Source organism: Rhinopithecus bieti, unplaced genomic scaffold (genome assembly GCF_001698545.2).
Source record: "Rhinopithecus bieti isolate Rb0 unplaced genomic scaffold, ASM169854v2 scaffold_14700, whole genome shotgun sequence".
NCBI lineage: Eukaryota > Metazoa > Chordata > Mammalia > Primates > Cercopithecidae > Rhinopithecus > Rhinopithecus bieti.
Window position 1 is genome coordinate 2,059,755 of NW_016808194.1, and position 7,172 is coordinate 2,066,926.

The 7,172-nt window shown below is 36.2% G+C and overlaps 1 pseudogene; it reads right to left on the reverse strand.

Moving 5' to 3' along the window:
- Nucleotides 1–406: 406 nt before the first annotated feature.
- Nucleotides 407–924, reverse strand: LOC108537917 (probable ribosome biogenesis protein RLP24 pseudogene; annotated as a pseudogene).
- Nucleotides 925–7,172: the final 6,248 nt, after the last annotated feature.

Genomic DNA, 7,172 nt, shown 5'->3' on the forward strand with positions numbered 1-7,172 from the left:
ATATTCAACTCTGTCATACAAATTGTTTGTTCCTTGTTGTATCTCCCTGATTCTATAACATTAATAAATGAAATATTTTACTGCAAATATTTTATTTTATATCTCACTAGCCATGAATTTTTGTCATTAGTTACCGTATAAATGCTGCCTTGTGACATTATCCAAATGGCATGACCATTTTACACCCACAATTCACTTCTATAGTTATAAACAGAATTTTCATGATTTACATAACTACATCTATCAGTGAAGATTTAACATTGAGATGCAATCTAACATTTATAATAACTGATGTTTTGTAGACAGTAATGTAGGAAATATATATTTTAATCACTTTTCATCTAAGTGACCTTACGTAAAAAAATAAACCAATAATTTAGCAGTTCCAAATCTCCAAAGGACATTTTCAAGTGTACATATAGAAATAGTTATAGTGAGATTTTAAAGAAGCATCTTCCATGTCCACATCCTGTTGTAATGGCTGTACCATTTTCTCTTCCAGCTGCTTTCTTTGCCTGCCAGAGGTGCTCCGATGAGATGGATGTTTTGCTTGACTTCTTTAATATATCCTGAACTTTCTGTAGCTCTATTTTTCTTCAATCTGTTCATTGTAAAGTTAGCTTGGCATTTCTGTTTGATCTCTTCAACTCTCTTCATTGCATCAATAGTTTTATTCCATAGCTCTCACTGGTATTTGATAGGTTTCTTTCTATATTTTTCATATTTAAATGAATTATCCACTGTAAGCTTTTCACCAGCTGCTTTCTGGAATGCTTTAGTCCACATGACCTTGTAAGAATTGCACTTCTTTTTAAAGTTTTAATGACATTTAGATTTACAAAATCTGAACACCTTGTGGATGAACATCATGCTGTGGTCAGGGTGGATCGGCCCCAAATAGAAATAACACTTCTCCATACACATGTTGAAACCGTGTGGATCCCCACTGACCAAACACCAAGCTTGAGAGGTGGTAAATGTGTGATTTTTTAGACGACAAAATGATGTGCTAATCTTAGTGCTTGTTACAGTGCTTGTTACACCTAAATAACATTAGGTATTATTACTATTGCTATCACTACAGGTGCTTTGAAAATGAGAATGAGTTCTCACTAATGTCATAAGGGAATATTTCTTAGTTTCAGAAAGTGGGCTCAAATTGGGTCTTGAAGGGTGTGTACATCTTCTGTAGGTAGGTATGGGGGCGTATGGCAGCGAGAGCATTCTGCATAAAAAAAAAATATGTCCCACAGGGACAATAACCAAATATCTTTCTTTTATCACACAAAACTATCAGCTACTAAAAATATCAACTAAAGAAAGAATGAGTTTTTTTTCATATAACTAGATCCCCCACTTGTTACAAACAAAATACATGGTTTCCAGAAAATATTTAGAAAACTTAGACAAACTTAGGCAAATTAAATGAAAAAAATTCAAACTACTCAAAATGTCATCTCCAAGATATAATTGTTATTAAAATTTAAAACATTTTAATTGTGGCAAAACATATATAAAATTTACCACCTTAACCATTTTAAGGGTGCAGTTTAGCAGCGTTAAGTACATTTGTATTGTTCTGCACACAGCCTCTAAAAACCCTTTTCATCTTGCAAAATCGAAACTCTGTACCCATTGAACAACTGTCCACCCTGCAGTCCCTCCAGCCCCTGGCAATCACCATTCTACTTCCTGTATCTGTGATTTTGATGATTCTAGGTACTTCGTATAAGTGGCCTCATATGGTATTTGTGTTTTTGTGACTGGCATATTTCACTTATAATTGATTTCTTACTAGTTTTGTTACCTGTTTTTGTATAGAAATGTTTAGATCTGCCTTTGTTTATTTAATCATTTCCCCACAGTGGGACAGTTAGGGGCTTACATTAAAAAATATTATAAATAACCTTGCAACTATTATCCTTATTGTAAATCTTTAGGCCCCTTCATTGTCAGCTCTTTGGGATAAGTTTCCAGACATCCATTTGCTGGGTTATCGGGTATGCCCACTTAGTCTCTTGATAAATACTGCCACCTTTTCCTTAAGAAATGTAGTAGCAGTCTTGATTCCCACCAGTGTTGTGAGTGCTGATTTCCATGTCTCTTTTACTTTTCTTTTTTTACCACTTAAATTGGAACTATTTTTGATCCTTCATCAGTCATTGCTTAAAGCCCGGTGAAGTGCAGACTTCACAAGGGATATACCATACACCTACTATAGCCCAAAGGGCTAAGAAATCAAACTGAGAACTTCATGCTTCAAGAAGTTCAGGGCAGTTAACTTAATCCTGCTTAACCACGAAATCCTAGGTTCCTAGCTTAGGATTCTCTCAGTCTTTGAACGTACAGAAAATCCTGTTATTTAGTGGCCTAAGGATATTGCTTGCATGGACTGAATCTACCCTGTCATTGTTCCTCAAATCAATTCCTAGCAATACTGTTGTTAGAAAAACTCAGCAAAGAATTTAATTCAAGTTAAAATGCCAACATGAGAGAAAATCACATCTAACCCAATATATCATAGCAACCAAAAAGAACCAGTTTACAAGTAACTTTCTCAAAGTTTGATCTGGGAAGGTACTTCATTAAGAAAAGCAGTATATATGCCCACTAATAACCTATGGGTAGATTTTTTTTTTTTTTTTTTTTTTTACTGTGTCATGATACAATAATATATCCAAACACACATACAGACGCTGAATTTTCTTGGTTAAATGTCAAGTGCAAATTTACCACATAAGGAGGGTTTGCTCATCATGGCATTTCCTAAATAATCAGTTTTAGAGATTTAGCAAGTAATAAGAAATTAGTAAGCTTGAAGAGCAACAAAAACATGGCATCTGGAGATTAGACTGAATGGAGCACACTGCTGAGCAAGCTTAATAATGTAGAAGATACTGTAAGTGTCCAAAAACTTTTGTTAGAGGGAAATATCAACTAACATCTAATTTACACTTGTTTTATAATGCCCACACATGGGCACAAGCACATTAAAAAGAAAAGACGTCAGGAAAACATTGGAACAGTATTGGTCAAGGTACCATTTCCTTTCCAATCTGTACCATGAGTTTCTGTAAGGGTAGGCATGAATTAAGTTTTGAGGTTTGATAGTTCTGAGCAGTGATTCGGTCTTGTCATAACTGGTGATTTCATTCCCTTTGGCTTGTGTCTATAAAACCTTATTTATGAAATTCCACTTGACTTTTCTCTTATCTTCCTCTTTTTATTGTTTATCACGTGAAGACAGATTCACTGGTGTCAGCACCCCTGACTTATAGTGAAAGCTGAATGTAGGCATATCCTGGCTTGGGGCATGATGGTGAGAGCAGGGGTGACTGGGGACGCGAGAAGAAACTCTGAGCATGTATTCTCAACTAGGGCAATCTTGCCCCCAGTGGGGCAACACTTGGTTGATGAAACTGGGAGACAAAAATACCCTATTCTTTGTGCATAGGCACAGATATACAGCATATCTGTTGCATTAAAATATTATGAGAGTGATGATTAGTAAAAAATGTCTAAAAGGCTGATGGGAGGTGGAGGAAGTAATGAAGAAAGGTTAAGAGGTAGTAAATGAGAGGAAAAGTAGTTCTTTACAAGGCACTCAGCTGCCTAGAAATGACCCAATTTAAGAACCTCTGTTCTTAAAAAGGGAAATATTCATTTGTAAAGGATATTTCCAATGATAGTCCTTTGGAGTGGAGATTATAGAATAAGTTTCTCTCATTTTCTTTTCTACCTCTACCTTTCTAGGATTTCCAGCACAGAGTACAGCACAGGATAAAGGTCTGAATCAGAAATGACAGCCTGCTTGTATTTGTGAGAAGTTAAATGGCCTCAAAATGATGACCAGCATCATTGTTGATGAGATAACAATGTAGATTCATTGGCATCTACTATATGTTAGGTACTTTGTCTATGGTTACTACCTAGTTAACATAAAAACCCTGCAGAATAGGTATATTATCCCCATTTTACAGATGAGGAAGTCAAGCAGCAATTATGTACCGAACCGGAATGTGAACCCAGGTCTGTGTGACTCTCAAGGAGATACCCTTTCCACTGGGCCATACCACTCCTCATGAAGCAAACAGTTCAGATGAAGGGTCCCTGGAAAGCCCTCTTGTTCCTTACAGAAGGTTTTTGTTTCTCTGGAGTTTTGACCTTGGATGCTCCTTTAGGTGCTGTATCACTCATATAACTCACACTCATCTTGCCCTTCAGGTTGTAATCTTAGTCTGTCCTAAAATGGCTCAAATGTAAATGTCTTCACTTTTTTCATTATCACTTATCTCTAATGAGATGCAATTAAGTTCCTAAATGAGCATTCTTCCATTCTACTTGAATGAACTGTATCACAGAATAACCAGCATTACCGCCCAAGACAAAAGCCTGCTTTCCCAGAAGCCTGTCACTGTAGATGGGCAGCCCTTATGGTTGATAAGCTGTATCTTTCCCTTTAAGCCCCCAGATGCTGTTTGGAAATATGCAGTTATGTTTTCATCTATCATATTGGTTTTCCAAGGATCCTTCTTCCTATTTCTCACTCATAAAAACATTTGGGCCAGGCACGGTGGCTCACGCCTGTAATCCTAGCACTTTGGGAGGATGAGGTGGGCAGATCACGAGATCAGGAGTTTGAGACCAGTCTGGCCAACAAGGTGAAAACCCGTCTCTACTAAAGATACAAAAAAATTAGCTGGGTGTGGTGGTGTGCACCTGTAATCCCAGCTACTTGGGAGGCTGAGGCAGGAGAATTGCTTGAACCTGGGAGGCAGATGTTGCAGTGAGCTGAGATCACACCACTGCACTCCAGCCTGGTGACAGAGCAAGACTCCATCTCAAAAAATAAAAATAGTACATTTTTTGGTCATATGTCTGGTTATATTGATTAACCACAGACCAAACATAAATATTCTCATTCAACAAGAAAGGTTTTTGACTTGCAGCTTGATATAATGACTGTGCAGGAGAATTTAACACATTCTTTATGCCATGAGGCCCTTTAAATCTTATTATTTTAAGAACTGTTCCTTTAAAATGATGCTGTATTTGCTTTTATTCTGTTACTTTCTGCCCAATAAATACTCCACAGTTTTCATTTTTCTCCATGTCATTACTACTCTGTTAACTGAGCCTTGCACTTGTGGCATAAATTTTATTTTTCCAAAATGAAATGTCAGAAGGTTAAGAGATCAAGTGATCAGCTGCTACATCTTTTTATAACATGTATCCTTCTATTTAAGAGGCAATATTCTAGCCATCCTAAGATGCAAGCAGACTATATTTTCCATGTCCTTCAACCCTGCTTTCCATTATTTTTTAGATAGGGTAGCCTCATAGCTATCAAGGTTTAAGTGGTAGCTGTGACAGTGGAGGTAGCTAGAGGCTGTTCTGAGAGAACATTTATGTACAATGGGAGACTTACTGTCCTCCCATCCTTTTTTATATGATGAGAAGATAGTTTTCCTGGATATCACAACATTTTGTTATTTTCGAGATAAATAGGAATTTCATAAATATAAATAGATTTTCTTTAAAGCATGGTGATTTGATTCACAAACTGTATAATAAAATAATTATGAACTGTGTAAAAGTATGCCACTTAAAATTTACTTTCCCATAGCTATAGAAGGAAAAGGTGGTTTAATTAAATGACAATGCCAGAGCTTTTTCTCCAAAATGTGTTTAACAACGTGGGATATCATGGATGACCAGATTAAAAAATAGGCTGGATCTGATTCCAGAATTCAAGTTTATCTTCTTCCAGAACAAGTGTTCTTTCTTTGACACAAAACAACAACAAAAACAACCCTCCCACCATCCACCAAACAAAAACAAAAGTAGTAACAACCGATGTAGTGCAGTAGTTTCCTTATAGATACATTGCATATTTTTCAGTTCTATATTACAAATTTCATCTTATTTCACCTTGACCTATGTATTTACAGATGACCCTGCAATAGATTATATTCAGTGAGTTTGTGATTTTCTTAGCATAGAAGAAAATGCTAAGAAAAATGCTGCAATTTACAAACTACTGATGTGGTTATCCTGTTTCCTTTTGTCTAATGGACGCTGTGTCTTCTTCCTTCTTACACACAGACTTGCAGAGTTTTAAAGCTGAATTGGATCTAATTTTGTAGATGAGCAAATCAAGGCTCAGTGAATTAAAGTTACACACTTAGTCTAGCAAAAGGACTGGTAGATGGGGAGCCTGAGCCAGAAAAGTGTGGAGGTCAGCAGAAGAAGACATTTTCTGTGCTGAGAGAGAAATATCCAAGCAAGAATTCAATATGTTTAAGATGTGTTTAGAAGATGATTGAAACTCAACATGCATGATTTGGTTTCTGTTTTCTGAGAGAAATGAATATTTATGTCCAATATTATTGTACAAAACTGGTATCTGCCCAGGAGTCCGACCCAGATTAAAATCCTAGCTCTGTCTCTTCTTGTGTACCTGCAAGCAAATGGATACATCTAATTCTCAGTTTTCTCATCAGTAAAATGAGGTTAAGTTATATTCCATAGGATTACAGTGAGAATGCAATATAATGTGTGAAGTACTTTGCATTATGAATAGGCCCATAGTACATGCTTAACGAGTGACTTTTCATTATCCTTTCTTCTCTGGTTTTGGTTGTACATAGGAAGACTGTGGAATTATGCCCAATCCTATAGCATTATCATGGTAAAAATAAGTGACCCACATACTTAAGCTGAAGAGTTAGGTCAGAGAATAAAAGAATAAAGAGGGAGCGTCTTGAACCTAGAGAAAGTGAAGTGCTCTGCAACGTTCCCGTGCTTAGACTTTGATGTAATTTAATTTGTTTAATTAGGGTAGATTTCCAATAAAGGACAGAAATATTAGATAAACAGGAAAAGAAGAAATCTTTCTGATCATCATGGTGTTATATATTTAAAGAAGTTAAAGCAACATTATTTTAATTGGAAGGATATATGTTAATAGAAACAGAAGGGAGAACATTCATTTTAAAAAATAATTATAACAACCCCAATTCAATAACTTATAATAACATAGTTGTGGTTAAGATTAAGGACTTGGAATCAGACAGATGTGGGTTCACACCCCAGGTTCCCCACATGCTGTGCAACCTGGGCAGGTAAGTAACCTCTAAAACTTGGTATCTGTATAATGGTAATATGTATGA